Source organism: Mus musculus, chromosome 1 (assembly GCF_000001635.26).
Source record: "Mus musculus strain C57BL/6J chromosome 1, GRCm38.p6 C57BL/6J".
NCBI lineage: Eukaryota > Metazoa > Chordata > Mammalia > Rodentia > Muridae > Mus > Mus musculus.
In genome coordinates, this window is record NC_000067.6 from 32,245,059 (window position 1) to 32,272,978 (window position 27,920).

The window sequence follows — 27,920 nt, forward strand, 5'->3', positions numbered from 1 at the left end:
TCAGTAGAAAGTTTTTGTCATAAATATTATTTGATTTTTGTGAATATCGACTTGGGCGATCTTATAAAAGTGTATGAAGGGATGTGTTGCATAGCAATTGATTATGATAGTGGTATGGTTGACTTTTAAGGAGGAATTAACCAATTATATTTGTAAGTAGATATTTCTTTAATATATAATTAGAAATGCTATTACTGGATGCTGTCTCTTGGTATGACACTTGTCAGACTGGGTTTCTGAAATTATGACAATTAAATGCTTCTCTGTATCCTCTAGCCAAATGTTGTTGGCAACATAGAAGACCTTCAGAGACCTGAAGGCATTTCAAGTATGTGTGTTGTTAAATGCCAAATGTTAAGAGTCCATAATTGATTCATAATTATAACTATTAAAACAGGAATATCGTACAGCATCAAACTTTTATGTGTTGTATAATTTCCTAATTAATTTGAAGATGTTCAAACCACAGAATTGGAAATTCTTTTTATTTAGATGTTTTGGAATCAGAATGCTTAAGTTTCAGCTAATTTGAGATGTCAAAGAATTTGTTATATTTATGCTACAGATCAGAAGAAATTTGTGATTTTTTTTAAAAAAGATCTTTGTTACTGATGAAGATTTTTAATACATATTTTGTTTCCTTTTTCAAGCAGTTAAAGTTGTAATTTAGTTGATCATGGTTAAGTGTTTGTTTTACTTCTCATGTAAAATATGGACAGCTGATGGCTTTCAAATAGCTAATAGTAGTATATAGGATAGTCTTTTGACAATTTATGCTTCAGAAAAACCTCCCATCTTTTCAATTGCTGAATAGCCTGCCAACCATTTTAATATTTCAGTCAATGTCAATTCCATTTATTGATCACACAGATGAGAACTCTAGAACCCTTTATAGAAGGAAGAAATACTGTCAAAGAGGTTACCTAACTAACTGGTGGTCTGAATATGCTTAGCTCAGAGAGTGAGTGGCACTATTAGGAAGTGTGACCTTGTTGGAGTAGGAGTGGCCTTGTTGGAGGAAGTGTATCACTGTGGATGTGAGCTTTCAGAATCTCTTCCTGGCTCTGTGGAAGCCAGTCTTCTCCAATTTGCCTTAGGAACAAGATGTAGAACTCTCAGCTCCTCCAGCTCTGTGTCTACCTGGATGCTGCCATGCTTCCTGCCATGGTGATTATGGACTGAATTTCAGAACCAGTAAGCCAGCCCCAATTAAATTTTGTCCTTTATAAGAGTTGCCTTGGCCATGGTGTCTCTTCACAGCAATGAAAACCCTACCTAAGACAGAAGTTGGTACCAGGGACTGGTGTATTGTTGTGAAAGGCCTGACAATGTTTTTGTTTGGAGGGATGTGCACTTTGTGACTTTGGATTTGGGAAGCAGTGGCATTCTTTAAGTGAGGCATGATGAGCCATCCCAGTAGGAATATGGAAGATATTGGTGCTGAGGGTCATTTGAACTGTGGAGACCTGTCTTAAAAGGTTTCAAAGGAGAATGTTAGTATGTGGCCTAGAGACTGTTTTTGTGGTAATTTGGTGAAGAATGTGGCTGCTCTTTGGCCATGTCTGAAGAATTTGTTAGGCTAAGTCTAAGGTGTAGAGAATCAGATTAATCTCATTGACCAAAAGAAAAAAGAAAAAAAAAATCCCAGAAAAGTCGAACATATACTTTGTCCAGCTTACCTCTATTAAACATTGTCCTTTATAATAGTTGTCTTAGTCATGATGTCACTTCACAGACACTAACCCTGACCTGTTTTGTCACTTGTCAATGGTAACCTGCTTGGCTTTTATAATGATATAATAAAATCATTTTTCAAAAACATACCTTGTTTCACCATTTTCTCTAATCTTTTGAAAGAGTGCACCACATTTATTACAGAGTATTGATTCTCTTGGAGTATTTGTTGACACTTGACATAGAATATCAGAATATTTCCATTTTGCTTATTGAACCTTAGCTATGTGAGCACATTCATGAGCTCAGTTAGCATGGTGCGTTGTGATAACATGAAACACTCAGCAGTGAACTGGATATAGAATTTAATCTTGTATGTTAAAACTGACTGGCCCTTCATGGCTGGGCTCTCCAGGATGACTTTCTGTATACAAGGCTGTCTAAGAGTCTCTCTTCTTCATACCTGCTGTTTGTTTGCACCAGTAATTAGTGTGTTGATGACCCTGTCCTATCAAACAAAGGGCAGTGATGAAGTGTGGAAATTCTTCAGGGAAATGACCTTATCATGACATTACTACATGACCTTTTCCACATAGATTTTGTTTCAATTAGTCTCCAACTTCAGGCTAATTTGCTGACTTAGTTGAATACTACAAGGAATTGAAAGAAGTTTAAGATCTTAAATTATAGAAATTATAAGAATGCTGTTGAGGAGTTTTAATGATGACTTATCTAGCCCTAGCCTTTTCTGTTTATTGATTTAATTTAGGGGAAATAGGCCATAGTATCAAATAATTTTAACATAGAGTTTTTAATATTTGAGTGAAGATTAATAGAGGAGTAGTTGGTAATCTTGCAAAAAAAAATCGTGGTTTTGTTTTTGTTTTTGTTTTCATTCTCCACTAGAATGCATATTGTCTTTATGTTTCCAATAACACCAGAGAAATTATTTAAAATATAAACAAGATTTCTTTAGGGGCCATCTACTGTTTTAGAAATAGGTATTGTATATATCTTTGCATTTGCAAGGTAACCCAGGAACTATTTCTTGGTCGTCAATCCTCATAAGAAATTCAATCTCTGTCATGGAAAGAATGCCCATTCTTAACATTAGCTTTTCCTCCCAAAACCCATCTGTGCTTTATTTCATAATTCAACACACACTTCTTAATTTTAAAATATGAAATTCATGTGCATATTAGAGTTAGAATCATTTTCAGTCTGTCAAGCCAGCTATTGCTGTGGCTCCTGGGTACTGTTGGAACAGGTGTAAACTACATCCTTGTGTTTTTGTTTGGTTGGTTTTTGGTTTTATTTTTGTATTGGTATGGAAAGGACCTTTTTGTACAGTATATTCTCACCAAGGTTTCTCTCTCTCTTTCTCTCAAAGAAACAAATAAATAAAAACATAATAAAAAACAAAAATCTTAAGAAACACAAAACATACACACAAAACCTCACACAAACAGAATATCAGAAATCATAATATTCAAGCCAAAGTCCTGAGGAATAATGCCAAATAAATGATATGAGAGAAATAAAAAAGATCTATAAAAATGCAATTTTGGATGTGCGTCTCAATGAAGTGAATTTTTAATCTTGGAAGACTGAGACATTGCATTGTTTTTTGAAACACAAGAAAAATATATCTGGATAGGACTTGAGAACCCAAGATATATACAAATATTGAGAGCTGTGCCCTTTATGATTGGTCATGTTAATGTGAAACTATCCAAGGTTCTGGGTAATTTTGGGAAATGCTACAGACTTAGATGTGGAGGCCTCCATTGTAAGGGGATAATTGCGTGTTTCTAGTGAACCATTTTTCACATGGACAATTCAGCCTTCCAGTGACTTTAAAAACGCTTCTCGTGGTACAGTCGGAATCCTCTAAGACGTGTTACACCATTTCTTCAACCTCATTTGTCCAATGACCACTTCCTCTTTTTCAAGTTATGTTGTTGCCATTGTGGAAGCACTTATTATTTCTATGTGGTACTGAGATCTGAAAATAACTGGAGAAATAACTAGTAAGCTCTGCAGGGAGAACACTCTGTAGCATTAACTCTTGATTATCTTTTTTTTTTCAAGGAAACACAGAGCAAATTTGATAAGCTCTTTAATTTTCAGCTTAATTCATGTCAGTCCCCTAGCCTGCCACATTTGCATTTAAGTATCAGCTGAAAACAGTACTGTGCAACCTAGATTCAATTTTTATATGAGGAAACACATTGCAATATGCTTAGTGCTTCATTATCTTCATGAATTGATCCTGATTCCAACAAAATTCAGCGATGGCACAGTATCTACTCCTTCTTATTTTGCATGACCTTTAGTCTTATTTCCTGGCCTTTCTATGCCTTTCAATGTTTTCGCTTTTTCATTGTGCAGTTCTGATCATTCTCACCAACTTATATGGACAATGAATTTTTTTGAGAAAAATATTTTCCTCTTTTATTAGAAATAGATTATTTTCTCACATAATATATCTTGATTATGTTTCCCCATGCCCCTCTACTCCTTTCAGTTCCTCCCTACCTCCCCTCACATTTGGATCCACTCCCTTTCTGTCATTCAATAGAAAAGCTTCTAATGGATAATAATTAGGTATAACAAAATAAAATATAAGATAAAACAAAACTCTCAAATTGGAGTTGGCCAAGACGATCAAATAGAAGAAAAAGAGACCAAGAGAAGGGACCAGAATCAGAGACACATTCATTCAGAAATTCCACATTCAGAAATCCCCTAAGAATTCTAAACTGGGAAACAGTTCTCTGTGGTTTCATATGAATTTTGATCATGACTACTTAGAAGGCCTTGTTTCCTCAATGTCCTCCATCACTATGGATCTTGCTCTCTTCCTGAGTCCTCTTCCATAGTGTTCCCTGAGCCTTGCTCTCTTCCATAGTGTTCCCTGAGCCTTGAGGGTAGAGATTTGTTGGAGGAATCCCATTCAGAGCTGAATTTTTGTAAGTTTCTCTCTTCAGGTGAAATGTTTTCTGTGAGTTTCTGTTTTGGTTTCTATTTGCTGCATGAGGAAGCTGCTCTGGAGTTGCCCGAATAAGGAACCTATATGTAAGAATAGCAGCATATCGTTAGGAATCATTGTATTGTTCCTTTTTTTTTAAACCAGTAGTATTTGGTTTTATCCTAAGACTCTGGCTTTGTAGTATCTGGTTCTTGGTCCTTCAAACAATATTGGGTACCTTGGTTCTATCTCATGGAGTGACCCTTAAATCAAATAAAGTATTGAGTTGTTACTCCCATAACCTTTGTGAATGAATGCTATAACATCTTGCAGGCAAGACACCATCATAGATCAAAGGGTTTGCACCTAGCTTAGTGTTCTCTTATGGCTTCTCTCTCCTGGTAGTTATCTACTTGATCTGATCACATCGTTATCTAGGTATAGCATGGAATAGTGAAATAGTTGTCTCACTACACACTTTTGTCATTACTTCACAGACTAAAATGCTCTTGATTATGTTGCTTTTCAATTATTAAATATCCACCCATCTAGGTGAACAATCTTGTCTTCAAAAAGAAGACAGGGTCGTTGGAGTGTGTAGGGATATTGAGGAGTCTGAGAAAACTTGTGACTTTAGAAAGAATTACACTACAGTGTTTTATTTGTTGTTGTTATTATTTGTTTTCTTTATTTTGTTTTTTGTTCTTTGCATCTCTTTTTTGTTTTTTGTTTGTTTGGTTGGTTTTTTTCTGATGAAATGCTTGTGCAAATGTAGTCTGATGAGGGAACAGAGTTTCCAAGACAAAGCTTGCATAATCGATTACCATAAACTATAGTCCACTTCTGCTTTTAGCAGTTGCCCATTGTCTTAGGAACAAACATACCAGGAAGCTGGGCATCTGGTTTTGGTCATTTGTTCCCAGCTTTTGGAAGTCAGGGTGGATAGAAGAAATTTTTCCATAAGATGACAGACTTGAGGCATGCAGACAAAAAGGAAGACTACCACTGTGTCTGTGAAAGTTTGTCTATCATTGTAAGCCTGTCCCAAATCAGATATACTGACTTCCAGTCTTGGAAATTCTCCCCTCTCCTCTATCTCTTGGCCCCTTGTCTGCACAATCTAAAAGTCCCACCTCTATCCTACTGCCCAGCCATTGGCTATACAGCAATTCCTTATTATCAATCAAAGGCAGCTGGGGGAAGAGACCCCCAGATCTAGAAGCACAGCTTTGGGAGCCAAATTAACACAAAGCATTAGAACCAATTCCCAACAGTTACCTCAAAGGCAAGTATATGAACACACATTTGTGTGTGTGTACGTGTGTGTGTGTGTTTGTATGTGCGAAATGAAGGAAAGATGACATAGCCTATTCAATGGAAAATATAGAAATCAGTAGAAAGTGTCCATGAAAATAATCTGGTGGCTGATCCTCTAACCAAAGAATTAAAAATAGCTGCCTTGAAGTTACTTGAGAACTAAAGCAAAGCATGAGCCAAAAATACATTGTGTAAATAATTAGAGGTATCACAAAAGAACCTAAACCAAACACAAGCTGGAATACTACAGCAGAAACTTTTAACAAATTTTTGAAAAACTATTAATAGGAATTCAAGGAAATATGTAAACAGAAGAAACAATCAACAAATACAAAGATAGGACTATAGAAACTAAGTCTGAAGGGGCTAAGTAGAGTGAGGAGTCAAAGGGATTTATAGTACAGTATTAGCAGGAAAAGTCACATTATAACCCCAGAGAAGGGGAGGGACACAGAGGGTTCATGATGAGATAATAATGGGAAACTTCCAAATCTGACAAAAGACACAAAATAAATATCCAAAAAGAAATTAGAATATTAGAGGATAAACTCATATACTTGCAAACACATTGTAATTAATTTCAATAAGACACATTAATAATCAACAGTAAGGGAAAACAACTTGTCACATACAAGGACACCCAGTATGACTCCCTGAAGTTTTCTTATCCAACATTGTAAATACTAGGATACTGTGTTTTTTTGTCTTCCAAGTCTTAAAGCAAAACACAGAAAAACAAACAAACAAATAAACAAACAAACAAAACCAAAAACAGTGTCAAATAAGCACTCTAAGGATGTATATATAAGCAAATTTGTGCTAAAAAGTAGAGAAATTAAGACAGCCCCTAATAAACAAACACAAAGAGAGATTATTACCACTAGAACTTTCCTATAAGATTATTTAAGAAATCTTTCATGTTAAACATTTTAATATTGATAAGTTAATACCAGAAGGTCAAGACTTACTGTAAGAGTTGTTACTCTATTTTCTACTTAATTTAATCCCAGATAGTTGGGAGATGGGGGAGAGTGATTATTTAATGATTAAATATTATCTGTACAGGAGAACAGCATCATAGAACCTAGTCATTGACATATTCATACCATTATAAATGTATTTAGTTCCACCGAATTACAGACATGAGTAAATGAAATGCTCATGAGCACTTTCCTAAATTCAGTGAGTTGAAGAAACAGGACCAGCTTCTTTTTTTACCTTGTGGTCTGGCATCAATTTCTCCCCAGTTGATAATGGTCGTAGCCTCTTGTCTGTTCTTATTTCTATAGTAGCCTTTCCAAACTCTTCTTAGCAGACCCAGAAGCTCAACTGATAAGATACAGTTCAGATCACACCATACCATTCAATAATTTCTCAGAGAATTAATTTAAGATCGTACAGAACATCTCCAGCACTTCCCCATTTTGCTCTGAAAAAAAAAAAAAACCAACAACAACAAAAACAAAACAAAACAAAACAAAACAGAAACTGATGGACTCCTCAGTTGGTACTGAAGCCTCTGTGGGACGCTGCTTCGATACTCACAGTCACTGTGACTTTCCCTGCCTTTTCTTTTTCCACAGTGTACCTCACCTTTTAGCACACTTTATGCTCTTCTTATTCGCTGCTTGTTAAATCCCTCTCTTACATAGATCAAGACAGCATGTTGTTGTGCTCTGTCTATCTTTGTAGAAGCATCTAAACATAAAATATTTGTAGACCACACATAAGTCAATCGGTCCTGGGATATGCTTGCTAGTGTAAACACGGGTTATATGAAACTAGGCTAGAATGTGCATCCCTGGATCACCTCTCATCTGCAGAATTTCTGTAATCCTGCCACCATGGAGTAGTCACCACAGACACCTAGAAGTAGTCTCAACTGCTAATGCCACTGGCATCTCTCCACCACTGCTCTCATCATGTCACAGTGTCCGCCTATGAGAATAAAATAATTCTAGTGGAAAATCTACTTGACTCTCATGCCTCTTTTATCAATTATGTTACCTAATCAAATTTCCTGCTTAAAATTAAGTTAAAAGGTTAACTCAGGAATCAGTTTCAAGTTACCATTGAATATTGTATTAATGGTTTTATTACTTAATCACCCATTTTTACTAAGTACAGTATATTGAACATTATTTGACCTTTTACAGAATAGCTTTCATAGCCTGCACATCATCCTCCAGAATATTAATTTCACTTAATTCATTCAGTCATTTGAGAGATATTTATTCAATCCATATCAGACATTTGGCATTCATCTCATAATTATGAATGTGAAAAAGATGGGATTCTGAAGAATATTAACGTCTTCTTCATATGTTCTATATTATGATGGATACATAAAAATTGGGAAGTATGTTAATTCATATAAAAAACTCAAACTAATTTTTAAAAACAATTCTTCTTAAAATGTAGAGCTAAGTTATGAAAAAGAAATGAGAATATAAAATAAGGTCATTATTTGACAGAGTCAGACAGGAAAAGGAAAGGAGAGGAAGCAGCTGGGAAGAGAGAGCAGAAGGTTGGTGGTACAGAGAGACTCAGACACTGAGACTGAACATTAATAGACTAATGTTTGGCACACAAGGTAAGGAGAAACCAATGTAAGTCGTGATGATGCATTATTGTCAAATCTTCTGAGGAAAGAAACATTTATTCCTACACGTGTCCTTGTAACTTGGTCATTTTTCCATTTATTTATTTATTCAGTTTACTTTTTTATCACAGCAACTCCTCTCCTCCCAGTCCCCACTCTCACATGGCTCCTCTCCCATCTCCATCTCCTTCATCTTTGAGAAGGGAAAAGTCCCTCCCCACCCCCAACTCCAACCCCACCCACACCCCACCCTGAGCATACCAACTCACTTTGGTACTTCAAGCCACAGCAAGACAAGTCCTGTCCTCTCTCACTGAGGCCAGACAAGGCAGCCCAGTTGGGGTAACAGGATCCACAGATAGGTCCCAGACTCAGGGACAGCCCCTGTTCCAGCTGTTGGGGACCTACATGAAGACTGATCTGCACTTCTGTTATGTATGAGTAGGGGGCTTAGGTCCAGCTCTTACAAGGATCCAGGTAAGTTGATCCTGTTGGTCTCCCTGTGGAGTCCCCATCCTCTCCTGGTTCCTCTATTTCTCTCACAAAACTTCCAGAAGACTTCCTGAGCTCTATGTAATGCTATGGTCTGTTTCCAGTGAAGTTTCTTTCTATCTGGAAAAAAAAATCAAATCAAAATAGAGCCAGTAAAGAGAACCATGGAAAAAAGAATATGAGAGAAAAAGAATCAAACTGTGACTTGTATTCAGCTGTGGCCATTTCAGATGCCCTATCATTAAAGCAGATTAATGACAGGTTTCATGAATACAATTGTAAAACATCACTCTTTACATCTTTGCTCAGTTATGCTAATGTAGAGATTGAGATCTTTGAAAAATACATATTGGAAGTTGGATACTCTATGTAGATGATGAATTTCACAGAAGTTGTTATGAACGATATTGTTTTATGTGTAGATTATTGACCTGTTGGTTCTATTTTGTCTTTGATTAATATATTACTCACTTCCTACCCTCCTGCCTGACAACTGTCTTTGAGACACTTTTGTATCTAATGCCTAATGTTTCAGACAGTGGCTTCTTTTAATCAATAGTACATTGTAAACAAGGGTGAAGTTTCTGCACTGCACCGTCTTCTGAGTGCTTATTAAAGGATTCCAGAATTACCTGAGAAAGATTGAAGCTTTGTACAGTTTTTGTCATTGGGTTATGAAAATGTATAAGGTTAATAATTTTCAAGAGTAACTAAGTGGTGATTGATAGACAGAAACACAGACAGACAGAGATAGACGATATATTTTTAAGATTTGTTTTCAATAGGAAGAGAAAGGAAAATAGAATGGATAATATAGGTGAAAAGGGAGAGAAGAAAAGGGAAGACAGCACGAACAAGAGAGAATAATAGGTATGAAATATGACAAATATATTTTTACTCTCAAGTGCAGAACTTAACTCCCTATCTCTGTATCCATATACATGCATACAGCCTGATATTAGAGTGCTCCTCTTTGGAGGAAAAGAAAGGGAAAAGCTGAAGGCGAAGAGAGGATAGGATGGGGCAATGGATAATGACTACCTATGTGTATGAAAAAGCTATAGTGAAAGAAATTATTTGTATACTAAGTAAGATATCAATTACAAGTATAGAAGATGTGGAAATAGAACATAGTGGGTTGTAAGGAGGGCAGCTGCCAGGAAGAATAGGGAGGAGGCGATGTTACAGGGCAGGTGGCTGATTCTGAACAAAGAGTATGCTGTCCTTTTGTGAAGATAGAATGGTGAGACCAAATGCTTTACAGATGTATTCAAATATGTCATCAGTTGATGAAATGCATCATGCAATAAATACAGGAACACACCATTGGATATGACTTGGGATACATGTCATACTTACAGTTCTAATACTTTCACTTTTGTGCCACAGATGGTTTGAAGTGTCCAAGAGGTTTGTACCCACTCTCATTCTGCACCTGAACAATCAGGTGTTATTAGTATTTCTAGGATTTATTGGTTTTACAAAGTATCTAGAATTGCCTTTTCTGCATTTTGGAAATTGTATAGGGAAGGCATTGAATTAACATGCAAAATTCTACTGCCAAATGTTTTCTAACTAGACGGAAAAAATGCTGTAATCCTGTTTCACATCTGTGGGGAAGAGTGAGCCCATTAGGTACTCTGAAGTTTTGAAGAGAATTGTTTCCAGCATTGAGGATATAATACTCAAATATTCAGGGAAATGGAAAAATTATAGACACCTACTGCCTTTAATTTTACCCCATTTCCATCATTTTTTCCAATGAATTATTTGAACTGTATTTTTGTAAATAATAAAAGACATATCTGGGAATCCTATTGACTGTGAATTTTTAAAGAATCAAATGAAGAAAATGCACAGAGCAAAGGTAATTGTCTTACCATCTTACAAATGGAAAAGCCATCGGCCTTATGGCTTTGGCCTGGGTTTCTCACACTTAAATGATACCTGACAATGGCCGTATCATTTTCTGATATGATTCTTACTGTCAGGATTTGCTGATTATTGCCTGATTCATATTTTCAACCATTACTGCCTCACCTGCCTCACCTCCATTTATGTGTAGCTTAGTTGACATCTTCAGCTCAATGTATTTATTGCTTCTATGAGCCAACCCCTTGTAGCACTGCTTACCCTGCTCTTCCTGAGGCTGCACCATCTACAAAGCCTTCTCGAATGCCTTCACACTCAGCCTCTCACTGTGGCTACTTAGGATCCTGCTTCGTTGCTTCCCACCTTTCATTGCCTCTTAGGAGATACCATTGTCAGCTTTCATTACACAGTCATGTACCCAAAGGGTTTGTTTGTTTGTTTGTTTGTTTGTCTGTTTGTTTTTTTAAGCCACAATCAGTGAAAAGGTAAACCAATTCCATATAACCTTCCTAGCCAAAAACTACAGGGAATACCTGTTTTGTGGTTTCCAGTATCTAAGTGGTGGACTCACAGGAATAGGTGAGTGCTGCCTTAAAAATCACCTCATGAAACTTTAAATAACCTCTGGAGTGATGGACTGGGAAAGGGCAGCAAAGTAGGTTTCTTGGATGGTATTCTCGATTCCGCATACTGAGCATACTTTACACAAGACACTTTTCAAAGAGCTCATGACAATAACTGCTCTTGGGTCCCTGCTTAGTTATAGGTAATATACCGAGGTTCCCCCCCCAAAAAAAAACATTGATAGCTGATCGTTCACTCTATCTGCTTTGACAAAACTCAGCAAGCACAAACATCAAGGTTAAGGTTTATATCATTTATTTATGTTTTTATAATTTGAGAATTCATTACATGTGTATAATGTCTGATCACATCCAAACCTCATTCCTTCCCCTGTACTTTATTGCAGTCCTTATTACAACTTTATTCTGAAAATATCATGTAGTTTGCTTTGTTTCCATTGTGTCTACTTTATACCTTCCTGTTTGTGCTTGGGTGTAAGAACATGTACTTGACCTGTTTTTCAGAGGCAAAATTCTCGAAAAAAAAATCTTATTCTTTCTCAACCAGCAGCCTTTAGTAGCCAGTAGCTTCTCAACTAGGGGTGGGATTTTATGAGCTGTTCCTGGGTCCCTTTCTAGGATATTTGTTCACCTTGATTTTCCACATTTCTTGTGTATGTAGTCACAGGTACTGTGAGTTGATGTGCGCCAGTCTTTGTCATGTTCACCAGATACTGTCTTACTGCATCTGTTAACTACTTCCAGCACTTGTAATGCTCCTGTCCCCTTTTCCAAGACGATCCCTGATACTTGGAGTGTGTGTGATATAAATGTGTCATTTAGAGATGAGCATTCCACAGTCTCCTGTTCTCTGCAAACTTGTAGAATTCTCTATTAATCTCCATCTTCCACAAAATTTTTTTCTCAATTGAAAGATGAAGTGATTAGTGGATAGCAAGACAAGAACTGAGGAGGAAATTTAGTAATGTGTCCATCAACATAATGAAGAATATGATGATCTCTCCTAGAGTCTATGGCCTAGCTCCTAGCCAGTTACAGTGTTTGTCCTATGTAAGGGTTCCATAATTTGGAGCAGGATTTAAAGTTACTTAGGAAATGACTGGTCACCACTATAGTATTTGTGCTATTACATTCGTTTTTCTATCTTGCTAGGCCTGTTATTGTAGCTTGCAGGATTCACAGCTGGTAAGATAGTTGAAGATTTTGCTCCCATGGAAGCACAGATAAAAACATCAAGAACTGTGAAAGCTAGCCAGTAAGGACAAGGCTTCCAGGTCCATATCAGTCTGCTTTCTCCATGTTCTCTTATTCAAGTCAGTGGCATCTTCAGCAATAGGGCCATGGCATCAAATTCCAGAAGATAACCAAGTAGAATGCCAATAGCCTGTATTATTTGGAAAGGGGTTATGTAACTCCACAGAATAACAATTCAAAGAGAAGCAACCCATACCTGTCAGTGGCATTGTTATAGATAAACTATTGTATTTAGGAGAAAAACTGCCCATCCATTATACAGTAATACCATTGTCATGGTTAGTGTGTTACTGCTGTGAAGACGTTCCATGACCAAGGAAACTCTTGTAAGGACAATGTTTAATTGGGCTGGTTTAAATGGTCAGAGGTTCAGTTCATCATCCCCAAGGTGGGACCAGGGCAACTTCTAGGCAGGCATGATCCAGGCAGAGCTGAGAGTTCTATATCTTCATCTGAAGGCTGCAGGTATAAGATTGACTTCCAGAAAGCAAGGGTAAGTATCTTAAGCCCACACACACAGTGATACACTTACTTCAACAAGGCCACATTTCCTGATAGTGCCACTCCCAGGGCAAAGCATATACAAACCATCACAACCATTTAATCTCCTTTTAAGGTTGATATACTGATTATTTGTTTCTCCATGTTTTAAAAAATACAAAGCTGAAACCTGCTTTTTCAAGGGCATGCATTTATCAGAGTGATATGGAAAACAAAGAAACCATTTTCTATCTGCAATGAATCATGTGTGAGTGCCCAAGAATGCAGTGCTATTTTGTATTACTAACCAATTTTAGTTTATAATAAAAGTTCAGGAATTTCATTATTTGCTCAGAGTTAGACTTATACAAGAAAATTTGGATTTGGATTTTAACTCTGCAGCATGTTCCATTTAAATGAAGCAGTTTATAGCAGGTTATTTCCCCAATGTTCAATTCATTTATAGTTTATGGAAATGAACTTAATTTTGGAAGAGAAGGAAACTAATCCTTAAGATATGGCCTTAAATTGTGTAGTTTAATATTCATCCTTTGAGCAAGCTATGGAATAATGTTTTACAGTCCAGGTTTTCCCCTCAAACCATGATTTGCATGCATAATCAACATGAAGTCTCACCTTCACCAAAACCTTCATGCCACCAGTTAGTCCAAGCCTCTACCTTCGCTCCGGTGTGCTCACAGAATCCAAATGCATGCTGTTGGAGCACTAGTAACAGGCTAGTGCTATTAATTTGTTTATTTCAGGTCTGAGTTATGCTCCCTGGGGATACTTGTCATGCACACATTACAACTCAGTCATTCCCAAGGAGTCACAGGTTTGTGAGTGACAGCACCAGAGCAGCTTGTACCAGTCTATGCCAATCATCTCCCTAAGGCGAGCAGGTGGTAAAGGCATAAGTGAGCCATAGAGAAGCATGTAGTCAGGCTAGAGTTTGAATATGGATTTATTATCTTAATGGCTAGTATTATTTTAGAATCTTCAATGAAAATTCTACCTCTTCATTTTTTTGAAATAAAATTTCAGTATATATTATTTGTAGAATGTCCTATTACAAGATTATACATCTATTATACATACTTGGGCCATGTTCATCTACACTGTATTTACTTCCCCTCTTCCTTTCCCTCTTGCTTGTAATCACCCCCTTGGACTTTTCTCACATATTTAGTTATCATTGCTGTAAGTTTCATATATGAAAGAATGTATGCTGAAAGACAGTCATATTTTTTTATTTTTTTTATTAGGTATTTAGCTCATTTACATTTCCAATGCTATACCAAAAGTCCCCCATACCCACCCACCCCCACTCCCCAACCCACCCACTCCCCCTTTTTGGCCCTGGCGTTCCCCTGTACTGGGGCATATAAAGTTTGCGTGTCCAATGGGCCTCTCTTTCCAGTGATGGCCGACTAGGCCATCTTTTGATACATATGCAGCTAGAGTCAAGAGCTCCGGGGTACTGGTTAGTTCATAATGTTGTTCCACCTATAGGGTTGCAGATCCCTTTAGCTCCTTGGGTACTTTCTCTAGCTCCTCCTTTGGGAGCCCTGTGATCCATCCATTAGCTGACTGTGAGCATCCACTTCTGTGTTTGCTAGGCCCCGGCATAGTCTCACAAGAGACGGCTACATCTGGGTCCTTTCAATAAAATCTTGCTAATGTATGCAATGGTGTCAGCGTTTGGATGCTGATTATGGGGTGGATCTCTGGATATGGCAGTCTCTACATGGTCCATCCTTTCATCTCAGCTCCAAACTTTGTCTCTGTAACTCCTTCCAAGGGTGTTTTGTTCCCACTTCTAAGGAGGGGCATAGTGTGCACACTTCAGTCTTCATTTTTCTTGAGTTTCATGTGTTTAGGAAATTGTATCTTATACCTTGAATATCCTAGGTTTTGGGCTAATATCCACTTATTAGTGAGTACATATTGTGTGAGTTCCTTTGTGAATGTGTTACCTCACTCAGGATGATGCCCTCCAGGTCCATCCATTTGCCTAGGAATTTCATAAATTCATTCTTTTTAATAGCTGAGTAGTACTCCATTGTGTAGATGTACCACATTTTCTGTATCCATTCCTCTGTTGAGGGGCATCTGGGTTCTTTCCAGCTTCTGGCTATTATAAATAAGGCTGCTATGAACATAGTGGAGCATGTGTCCTTCTTACCAGTTAGGGCATCTTCTGGATATATGCCCAGGAGAGGTATTGCTGGATCCTCCGGTAGTACTATGTCCAATTTTCTGAGGAACCGCCAGACGGATTTCCAGAGTGGTTGTACAAGCCTGCAATCCCACCAACAATGGAGGAGTGTTCCTCTTTCTCCACATCCACGCCAGCATCTGCTGTCACCTGAATTTTTGATCTTAGCCATTCTGACTGGTGTGAGGTGGAATCTCAGGGTTATTTTGATTTGCATTTCCCTGATGATCAAGGATGTTGAACATTTTTTCAGGTGCTTCTCTGCCATTCAGTATTCCTCAGGTGAGAATTCTTTGTTCAGTTCTGAGCCCCATTTTTTAATGGGGTTATTTGATTTTCTGAAGTCCACCTTCTTGAGTTCTTTATATATGTTGGATATTAGTCCCCTATCTGATTTAGGATAGGTAAAGATCCTTTCCCATTCTGTTGGTGGTCTTTTTGTCTTATTGACGGTGTCTTTTGCCTTGCAGAAACTTTGGAGTTTCATTAGGTCCCATTTGTCAATTCTCTATCTTACAGCACAAGCCATTGCTGTTCTGTTCAGGAATTTTTCCCCTGTGCCCATATCTTCAAGGCTTTTCCCCACTTTCTCCTCTATAAGTTTCAGTGTCTCCGGTTTTAATTGAAGTTCTTGATCCACTTAGATTTGACCTTAGTACAAGGAGATAAGTATGGATCGATTCCCATTCTTCTACATGATAACAACCAGTTGTGCCAGCACCAATTGTTGAAAATGCTGTCTTCCACTGGATGGTTTTAGCTCCCTTGTCGAAGATCAAGTGACCATAGGTGTGTGGGTTCATTTCTGGGTCTTCAATTCTATTCCATTGGTCGACTTGTCTGTCTCTATACCAGTACCATGCAGTTTTTATCACAATTGCTCTGTAGTAAAGCTTTAGGTCAGGCATGGTGATTCCACCAGAGGTTCTTTTAACCTTGAGAAGAGTTTTTGCTATCCTAGGTTTTTTGTTATTCCAGATGAATTTGCAAATTGCTCCTTCTAATTCGTTGAAGAATTGAGTTGGAATTTGATGGGAATTGCATTGAATCTGTAGATTGCTTTTGGCAAGATAGCCATTTTTACAATGTTGATCCTGCCAATCCATGAGCATGGGAGATCCTTCCATCTTCTGAGATCTTCTTTAATTTCTTTCTTCAGAGACTTGAAGTTTTTATCATACAGATCTTACACTTCCTTAGTTAGAGTCATGCCGAGATATTTTATATTATTTGTGACTATTGAGAAGGGTGTTGTTTCCCTAATTTCTTTCTCAGCCTGTTTATTCTTTGTATAGAGAAAGGCCATTGACTTGTTTGAGTTTATTTTATATCCAGCTACTTCACCGAAGCTGTTTATCAGGTTTAGGAGTTCTCTGGTGGAATTTTTGGGGTCACTTATATATACTATCATATCATCTGCAAAAAGTGATTTTTTGACTTCCTCTTTTTCAATTTGTATCCCCTTGATCTCCTTTTGTTGTTGAATTGCTCTGGCTAATACTTCAAGTACTATGTTGAAAAGGTAGGGAGAAAGTGGGCAGCCTTGTCTAGTCCCTGATTTTAGTGGGATTGCTTCCAGCTTCTCTCCATTTACTTTGATGTTGGCTACTGGTTTGCTGTAGATTGCTTTTATCATGTTTAGGTATGGGCCTTGAATTCCTGATCTTTCCAGAACTTTTATCATGAATGGGTGTTGAATCTTGTCAAATACTTTTTCTGCATCTAACGAGATGATCATGTGGTTTTTGTCTTTGAGTTTGTTTATATAGTGGATTACATTGATGGATTTTCGTATAATAAACCATCCCTGCATCCCTGGAATAAAACCTACTTGGTCAGGATGGATGATTGCTTTAATGTGTTCTTGGATTCGGTTAGCGAGAATTTTATTGAGGATTTTTGCATCGATATTCATAAGAGAAATTGGTTTGAAGTTCTCTATCTTTGTTGGATCTTTCTGTGGTTTAGGTATCAGAGTCATAGTGGCTTCATAAAATGAGTTGGGTAGAGTACCTACTACTTCTATCTTGTGAAAAAGTTTGTGCAGAATTGGAATTAGATCTTCTTTGAAGGTATGATAGAACTCTGCACTGAACCCGTCTTGTCCTGGGCTTATTTTGGCTGGGAGACTATTTATAACTGCTTCTATTTCTTTAGGGGATATGGGACTGTTTAGAAGGTCAACTTGATCCTGATTCAACTTTGGTACCTGGTATCTGTCCAGAAATTTGTCCATTTCTTCCAGGTTTTCCAGTTTTCTTGAGTATAGCCTTTTGTAGAAGGATCTGATGGTGTTTTGGATTTCTTCAGGATCTGTTGTTATGTCTCCCTTTTCAGTTCTGATTTTGTTAATTAGGATTTTGTCCCTGTGCCCTCTAGTGAGTCTCGCTAAGGGTTTATCTATCTTGTTGATTTTCTCAAAGAACCAACTCCTCGTTTGGTTAACTCTCTGAAGAGTTCTTCTTGTTTCCACTTGGTTGATTTCACCCCTGAGTTTGATTCTTTCCTGCCATCTACTCCTCTTTGGTGAATTTGCTTCCTTTTTTTCTAGAGCTTTTAGATGTTTTGTCAAGCTGCTAGTATGTGCTCTCTCCCGTTTCTTCTTGGAGGCACTCAGAGCTATGAGTTTCCCTCTTAGAAATGCTTTCATTGTGTCCCAAAGGTTTGGGTACGTTGTGGCTTCATTTTCATTAAACTCAAAAAATCTTTAATTTCTTTCTTTATTCCTTCCTTGACCAAGGTATCATTGAGAAGAGTGTTGTTCAGTTTCCACGTGAGTGTTGGCTTTCTATTATTATTTTTTTTGTTATTGAAGATCAGCCTTAGTGCATGGTGATCTGATAGGATACATGGGACAATTTCAATATTTTTGAATCTGTTGAAGCCTGTTTTCTGACCTATTATGTGGTCAATTTTGGAAAAGGTACCATGAGGTGCTGAGAAAAAGGTATATCCTTTTGTTTTAGGATAAAATGTTCTGTAGATATCTGTCAGATCCATTTGTTTCATCACTTCTGTTAGTTTCAGTGTGTCCCTGTTTAGTTTCTGTTCCCATGATCTGTCCATTGGTGAAAGTGGTGTGTTGAAGTCTCCCACTATTATTGTGTGAGGTGCAATGTGTGCTTTGAGCTTTACTAAAGTTTCTTTAATGAATGTGGCTGCCCTTGTATTTGGAGCATAGATATTCAGAATTGAGAGTTCCTCTTGGAGGATTTTACCTTTGATGAGAACGAAGTGCCCCTCCTTGTCTTTTGTGATGACTTTGGGTTGGAAGTCAATCTTATCAGATATTAGGATGGCTGCTCCAGCTTGTTTCTTCATACCATTTGCTTGGAAAATTGTTTTCCAGCCTTTCATTCTGAGGTAGTGTCTATCTTTTTCTCTGAGATGTGTTTCCTGTAAGCAGCAAAATCTTGGGTCTTGTTTGTGTAGCCAGTTTGTTAGTCTATGTCTTTTTATTTGGAAGTTGAGACCATTGATGTTAAGAGATATTAAGGAAAAGTAATTGTTGCTTCCTGTTATTTTTGTTGTTAAAGTTGGCATTCTGTTCTTGTGGCTGTCTTCTTTTAGGTTTGTTGAGGGATTACCTTCCTGTTTTTTCTAGGGCGTTGTTCCCGTTCTTGTATTGTTTTTTTTTTTCTGTTATTATCCTTTGAAGGGCTGGATTCGTGGAGAGATAATGTGTGAATTTGGTTTTGTCGTGGAATACTTTGGTTTCTCCATCTATGGTAATTGAGAGTTTGGCTGGGTATAGTAGCCTGGGCTGGAATTTGTGTTCTCTTAGTGTCTGTATAACATCTGTCCAGGCTCTTCTGGCTTTCATAGTCTCTGGTGAAAAATCTGGTGTAATTCTGATAGGCTTGCCTTTATATGTTACTTGACCTTTTTCCCTTACTGCTTTTAATAGTCTATCTTTATTTAGTGCATTTGTTGTTCTGATTATTATGTGTCGGGAGGAATTTCTTTTCTGGTCCAGTCTATTTGGAGTTCTGTAGGCTTCTTGTATGATCATGGGCATCTCTTTTTTTATGTTTGGGAAGTTTTCTTCTATTATTTTGTTGAAGATATTAGCTGGCCCTTTAAGTTGAAAATCTTCATTCTCATCAATTCCTATTATCCGTAGGTTTGGTCTTCTCATTGTGTCCTGGATTTCCTGGATATTTTGAGTTAGGATCTTTTTGCATTTTCCATTTTCTTTGATTGTTGTGCCAATGTTCTCTATGGAATCTTCTGCACCTGAGATTCTCTCTTCCATCTCTTGTATTCTGTTGCTGATGCTCAAATCTATGGTTCCAGATTTCTTTCCTAGGTTTTCTATCTCCAGTGTTGCCTCACTTTGAGTTTTCTTTATTGTGTCTACTTCCCTTTTTAGGTCTAGTATGGTTTTGTTCATTTCCATCACCTGTTTGTATGTTTTTTCCTCTTTTTCTGTAAGGACTTCTACCTGTTTGATTGTGTTTTCCTGTTTTTCTTTAAGGACTTGTAACTCTTTAGCAGTGTTCTCCTGTATTTCTTTAAGTGAGTTATTAAAGTCCTTATTGATGTCCTCTACCATCATCATGAGATATGCTTTTAAATCTAGGTCTAGGTTTTCGGGTGTGTTGGGGTGTCCTGGACTGGACGAAGTGGGAGTGCTGGGTTCTGATGATGGTGAGTGGTCTTGGTTCCTGTTAGTAAGATTCCTACGTTTACCTTTCACCATCTGGTAATCTCTGGAGTTAGTAGTTATAGTTGACTCTGTTTAGAGATTGTTCTTCTGGTGATTCTGTTACCGTCTATCAGCAGACCTGGGAGACAGATTCTCTCCTCTGAGTTTCAGTGCTCAGAGCACTCTCTGCTGGCAAGCTCTCTTACAGGGAAGGTGTGCCGAAGAAGAAGGCCCACAACAGGGCCTTTCTCAGAAGCTGTGTTGCTTTGGCAGTTCCCAGAAGCTGTTAGCTTCTGTGGTGCAGACTCTCACCTGTGCAGACTAAATTTCTAAGTTCCAGGGAGTCCCGGAACCAAGATGGCGACCACTGCTCCTGAGGCTGAGGCTGCCTCCCAAGCCAGGCGGACACCTGTCCTCTGGTCCGGACGGTGGCCGGCTGTCTGCGGCCTGCCAAGGTTGCTGCCTCAGCGGCTCTGTGCTTCCGCCTGTCCCAGAAGCTGTCTGGCTCTCTGGCGCACCCTCTCACCTGTTCAGACTAATTTCCTAAGTTCTGCTGAGTCCCGGAACCAAGATGGTGACCGCTGCTCCTGAGGCTGAGGCTGCCTCCCAAGCCAGGCGGACACCTGTCCTCTGGTCCGGACGGTGGCCGTCTGTCTGCGGCCTGCCAAGGGTGCTGCCTCAGCAACTCTGTGCTTCTGCCTGTCCCAGAAGCTGTCTGGCTCTCTGGCGCACCCTCTCACCTGTTCAGACTAATTTCCTAAGTTCTACTGAGTCCCGGAACCAGGATGGCGACCGCTGCTGCTGAGGCTGAGGCCGCCTCCCAAGCCAGGCGGACACCTGTCCTCTGGTCTGGAAGGTGGCAGGCTGTCTGCGGCCCGCCAAGGATGCTGCCTCAGCGGCTCTGTGCTTCCGCCTGTCCCAGAAGCTGTCTCGTCAGTCTTATTTTGATAAATAATAAATGAATAGACAGGCAAACAGACAACCAGGATGCTCTCTGCTTTCACCCACTTTCTCACAAATGGCACAATATTGTTCTTTATGGTTGGGCAATATTCCATTATGTACATAACTCATATCTATTCATCAGTGGATGAACACCTAGATTGATACCATATCTTGACAAATATAGATAATATATCTGTAAACACAGACATTTTCTATCTCTACAGCCAGCTGGCTTGTTCTCCTTCAGGGATGTGCATATGGATGTCTTCTTTTTAATATTTTGTAGGACCCCAGAACTATTTCTGTAGCTTCTAGACTATTTTTTATTTCAACAATTAATCTTTAGGTTCATTTTCCCCATAGCGGAAATAGTATTTTTTTTATTACTTTTTATGATGAAAATCATTTCAATTGGGTTGAGATGTAATCTCAGTTTAGTTTGGTTTGCATCGCCCTGATGACTAAGGATGTTGGGCATTACTTTATGCAGCTTTTAGTTATTTGCCTTCCCTTGTCAAATATTTGAACAGTTCTGTTCACATGTCCATTTGTAGGTTGGGTTAGTTTTGATCTAATGATTTTGAGACATTATATATTAATCATTTGTTTGATGACTAGCTAATGAAATTTTATATCATTGAGAAGGATTATTCAGTCTCTTTTTTCATTTGCTGTATTGGAAGTTCTTTAATATGATAAGTTGTCATTTATGAATTCTTGCTTTAATTTCCTATTTTTTCATTTTTATATAGTTTAGTAAAATTACAAGGTATATATGTGAAATGGAATTTTAAGAATGGATATTTTATCTATTTACATTTCAAATGTTATTCCCTTTCCCAATTCCCCCTCACTGAAGCCCCTATCTCATCCCCCTTCCCCCTGCTTCTATGAGGTTGTCCTCCCCACCAGCCGACCCACTCTTGCCTCCCTGCCCTATTATTCCCCTATATTGGGGCATCGAGTCTTCACACAACCAAGGACCTCTTCTCCCATTGATGCCCGACAAGGCCATCCTCTGTTACATATACAGCTGGAGCCAAGGCTCCCTCCATGTATACTCCTTGGTTGGAGGTTTACACCCTGTGAGCTCTGGTTGGTTGATATTGTTGTTATTCCTATGGGGTTGCAAGCCCCCTCAGCTCCTTTAGTACTTTCTCTAACTCTTCATTGGGGACCCACTTATCAGTCCAATGGTTGGCTGTGAGCATCTTCCTCCTTTAATGTCTCTGAGGAAACAGCTATATCAGGCTCCTGTCAGCATGCACTTCTTGTAATCCACAACAATGTCTGAGTTTGGTGACTGTATATGAGATGGATCCCCATGTAGGGCAGTCCCTATATGGCCTTTCTTCAGTTCTTTGAGAAAATCTACAAGATATATAAACCATTAGCCTGACTAACCAGAGGGAATAGAGACAGTATCCAAATAAATAAAATCAGAACTGAAAAGGGAGAAATAACAGAAACTAAGTAAATTAAAAAAAAAAAATCAACAGATCCTACTATAAAAGACTATACTCAACAAAACTGGAAAATCTGGATGAAATGGACCATTTTCTAGACAGATACCAGGTACCAAAGTTAAATCAGTATCAGATAAACCATCTAAATGGTCCCATAACCCCTAAATAAATAGTAGCAGTCATTAAAAGACTTACAACAACAACAACAAGGAAAGGGAAGGACCAGATGATTTTTAAGTGCAGAATTCTATCAGACCTTCAAAGAAGACACAATACCAGTTCTCTTCAAACTATTCCAGAAAATAGAAACAGAAGGAACACTACCCAATTTGATCTATAAAGCTACAATTATGCTTATACCTAAACCACACAAAGACCCAACAAAAAAAGAGAACTTCACACCAATTTCCCTTATGAATATTGATGTAAAAGTACTCAATAAAATTTTTGCAAACTAAATCCAAGAACACATCCAAAGATCATCCATCATGATTAAGTAGGCTTCATCCCAGGAATGCAGGGATGGTTCAATAATCCATCAACATAATCCACTATATAAACAAACTCAAAGGAAAACAAAACACATAATTATCTCATTAGATGTTGGGAAAGCATCTGACAAATCCAAAACCCCTTCACATTAAAAGTCTTGAAAAGAGCCGGGCAGTGGTGGCACACACCTTTAATCACCCCACTTGGGTGCCAGAGGTAGGCAGATTTCTGAGTTTGAGGCCAGCCTGGTGTACAAAGTGAGTTACAGAACAGTCAGGGCTATACAGAGAAACCTTGTCTCGAAAAACAAATAAAACAAAACAAAACAAAAAAGAAAAGGAAAAGAAAAACAAACAAAAAAACAAAAAAGAAAGAAACAAACAAAAGTCTTGGAAAGATCACGAATTCAAGGCCCATACCTAAACATAGTAAAAGCATACAGCAAAACAGTAGCCAACATCGAATTAAATGGAGAGAAAATTGAAGCAATCCCACTAAAATCAGGGACTAGACAATGCTGCCCACTCTGCCTATCTGTTCAATATAGAACTCTAACCTAACCAGAGCCATTAGACAACAAAAGGAGATCAAAGGGATACAGATGGGAAATGAAGAAGATAAACTATCACTATTGGCAGATGATATGATAGTATACTTAAGTGACCCCAAAAATCCCACCAGAGAACTCCTAAACCTGATACTTTCTGAATTTTCAACATCACTTTGAGAGATTTTACCCATGCTAATGTAAAATATGTCTGCTATGCTTCTAGTATTTTTAAATTTTCAAGCTCTTATAGTAAGACTTAGAAATCATTAGAGGTGACGTTTGTACATGTAAGAAATAAGAATTTGAATAAGAAATAATAACTCCATTATTCTGCAGGTGTATGTACCATTTTCACAGCCTTACTTTTTGAGAAGGCAGTTGTTTATTGGACATGTGTTTTCAACATTGTTCTCTACAATCTTGTGGCTCTATGTGTATGATATTAGCCAGGTCTTCTACACTAAATTGAATTGGTCTACATATCCATTTGTACGTAAAATCCATGATTATTATGGCTCTGTCGTATTTTAAATTTTGGATTGTGATGATCCATTATTGTTCTTTGTACTTGAATTGTTTTATAGATTTTGTTTTATTTTTTTGTAATTTCATGTGAGTTATACAATTTGATTTCCTATTTTGATAAAGAATCATTATGATTGTTATTTTTGTTAAATTTCTGGATTACTTTCTGCACAATTGTGACTTTAATAAATTCTCAGGGCTGGAGAGATGGCTCAGTAGTTAAGAGCACTGATTGCACTTCCAACCATTTGGTGGCTCACAACCATCTGTAATAGGATCCGATGTTCTCTTTTGGTGTGTCTGAAGACAGCTACAGTGTACTCTTGTAAATAAAATAAATTTTTTAAAAAGACATTATTTATCCAAATCCTCATACATGGATTTTTCCACATTCTATTGTAAATTAATGTTTATTATTTTAATTTTGAGATCATAATATAGTTACATCTTTTTCTCTTCTTTTTTTCTCCCTCCAGAACAGTTCTAAGTACCTCTCCTTTGCTTGCTTTCACACATATGAACTATTTTCTTCTTTAATTGTTGTTCTGTACATGTATGTATATTTATATACATTTCTAAATACATAAACAGAACCTGCTCAGTATATATAATGTTATGTGTATATATGTTCTCAAGGGTGATTATTTGCTATTAGATAAGCAGTGGTTGTGCTCTTCTCTGGGGCAAAAATAAGGACCCGTGTCCGCTTGGGGCAGTTGTGAGAGGTGGATGTGGGGAGTTTGACTGCTCGGACCCCAGGCTGCAGCTGGATGGGCATTGGAATGTGAGAAGCTGCAGGATTCCACTCCGGTGGGTGAGGAAGGCTCAGCCTGGGGTCCTCGTGGACCTGCTGGAATCAGACTCTGGCTCTCAGTCACCACAAATGCTGCTGGGTACCTCAGAAGAGCTGGTTCTGGGATCTCTGAGCAGCACAGAGGCCAGGGATGACAGGTTCTCACTCTCAGACATCTCAGACACTGCAGGAGGAAGCGCTGAGAACAGGTGGAGGCCTGGGGTTGGAGGAGAGAGCACTGGCAGGTTACTGTCGGGAGTATTGGCTTGCTCAGGCAAGTGTCTTGGGTTGGCAGAAGCCTTGGCTGGAGAGCAGGGAGGCCTCCAGGGCAGGAGGTTAGACTTGCAGCCTGCTCCATTGCTCCAGCATGGTGGGTCCAGATGAGCAGAGACAGTCCATGGTTTTAAGGCATTTATTGTAGAAAGGCAGAGAGAGGAAGAGAGTAGGGAAGTAGAGGCCAGGCATGTCCACATGGAGAGACGGGAAGGGAGGGGAAGAAGTAGGGGGAGAGGTGAGAGTAAGAGCAAGAAGGTAAGAGAGGGATCAAGAGAGAAAGAGAGGAGGGGCAATTGCGAAGCTCCTTTTATAGTGGGATGGGCCATCCTGGCTGTTGCCAGGTAACTGTGGGGGTGGAATTTAGACAGAATACCAGGAGCTTCAGGCATTGCCTACATGACTGGTGGCCATACACCTCTCTTCAGGGGGGGGGGGGGGAGGGAAGAAGGAGCTATGGGAGACTAGCTGCCAGGAGCCCAGGAGGCGTGGCCGAACGCCTTCAATCCCTTATGCTTGACTTGGGACCAGGCTGTCTCTGCATGGCTCACTGCCCACACACTCTTCCTTGGAGTAAACTAGTTTTTTCTGCTTGCAGCTTTCTTTATTTCTCTGTGTAGGGTTGTAGCTCCTTAGCTTTTCACCATCTACCTTAGAATACAAACATCTACTAGACAATGCCTACCCCTAAGGCTCATGGGAACGAAAGACTGTAGGTTCATAGCATCTGGAAGTTTACTGTAAGACTGTTTCTCCAAGTGATATCAGTAGCTCTATTCATAAAGTCTCACCCACATGACTGCCTAACCATGAGCTGATCAAGGACAGCAATCAACATGCTAAAGTAAAAGTTTTATAAATTCAGTTATAAAAGAAGAGAAAGTGGGATATTCAAGGCAATGGGCCACTTGAGTCTTTTGAAGACAAATCAACTTAAGTAAAGAAAATAGTGCCTGTCCTAAAACTGAGGAGGAGGCTGAGGAGGACCAGCAGTTCCAATTAACGTGAGATCTCTCAGACACTGGACCACCAACCAGGCAGCACATATCAGCTGATAGGAGGCCCCCAACACACATACAGCAGAGGACTGCTGGATCTGTCTTCATTCAGAGATGATGCACCTAAACCTCAAGAGAGTGGAGGCCCCAAGGAGTTTAAAGGTCTGGTGGGGTTGGGGTAGGGGTGAGAAAATCCATGTGGAAACAGGAGTGGGGAGGAGGTATGGGATGTGTAACCCATTGGAGGTATCAAAGGGTGGACCAAGAGGGGAATAAAATCTAGAGTGTAAAAATAAATAAATGAATGAATGAATGAATGAATGAATGAATAATAAATGATTAAAAAAGAAAGACACCCAAGTATATTTTCTGTAGTGCATTTAAAAATTAACATTTACATATTTTCATTGTATTCTGTGATTGTGCCAATTGCTTCACTTGTGTTGGTTAAATCCCATATACATCCATGTGATAACCACTATGAATCATACTTAATGACATGCTAAGGTGTAAGGGTAGCATACATTTTTCAGGTTCCTAGCTATCAAGATACAAATTTAGGTGCTAAATTTGGCAGTTTAAGAGGCAACTTTCATCGACTATTCTATGAATATACTGTTGTATATAGTTTATCACGTTCAAAAATATTCTATTCATATGGTTGATCTTTGTTACACAAAACCACAATTTAAGATATTGCCTTTTTACTCATGTGCTATGTAAGATATCTTTTATGAAGATTTATTTATTCTTTATTTATATGAGTACACTGTAACTATCTCCAGACACACACCAGAAGAGTGCATCAGATCCCATTTCAGATGGTTGTAAGCTACCTTGTGGTTGCTGGATAATGAACTCAGGACCTCTGGAAGAGCAGTCAGTGAGTGCTCTTAACCACTGAGTCATCTCTCTATCCCCTACGTGAAGTATTTATTTAAACTGTGCTCTATTGTCAGTCATTTACTAGGATGCTTTTCAATTGTAGTGCATTGCTTGAACTTACATGTATATGTGACATTTTATTTTTCATATTATGGTGTAGACAAAGACTTTAACTCATGGTCCAACAATCAGAGAGAATCCTGCTTCCCCTGCTTCCTCTTCCTTCCACATCTCTTTGGTTCATCTGTAAGTGTTAAGTTATATTGTCTTTTGTATACTATATATAGTCCTGGAGAAGATTAAATTGCATTTCAATTTTCCACAACTTTAGGCATGTTTACTTAAAAAAAGATTCCTGCTCTCTTCCAACTAGCTGCCATCATAGACATGAGTCATGTGCAGCTCATTAAACTGGCTAGGGAAACCAAAATGCTGAGAGAGATTGGTTCACAGGAACAGTGCATGCAGGTGTGTGTGCAATTTATGGATGATACTCTATTATCAGAAATATCAAAGGCCCATTTGAGAGGGTGATGTGCTTGCTGTTGTTAGAGTAAAAAGAGAGGCTATGAGGTTGTGTTGACCTTGATGCTGCATCCTAGGTATCCACCACTTAACCCACAGAATGATCTGCAACTGTTTTTTTTTTTTAATTTTTCCCTTTTTTTAATTAGGTATTTTCCTCATTTACATTTCCAATGCTATCCCAAAAGTCCCCCATACCCTCCCCCACCCACTCCCCTACTCAGCCACTCCCACTTTTTGGCCCTGGCGTTCCCCTGTACTGGGGCATATAAAGTTTGCAAGTCCAATGGGCCTCTCTTTCCAGTGATGGCCGACTAGGCCATCTTTTGATACATATGCAGCTAGATACAAGAGCT

General features: G+C 38.5%; 1 protein-coding gene and 1 pseudogene across 4 annotated transcripts in view; both read left to right on the forward strand.

The window, feature by feature from the left end:
• Window positions 1-27,920, forward strand: part of Khdrbs2 (KH domain containing, RNA binding, signal transduction associated 2) — a 532,623-nt gene that overhangs the window by 72,457 nt on the left and 432,246 nt on the right. The window lies entirely within an intron of this gene.
• Window positions 5,610-27,730, forward strand: Gm46077 (annotated as a pseudogene).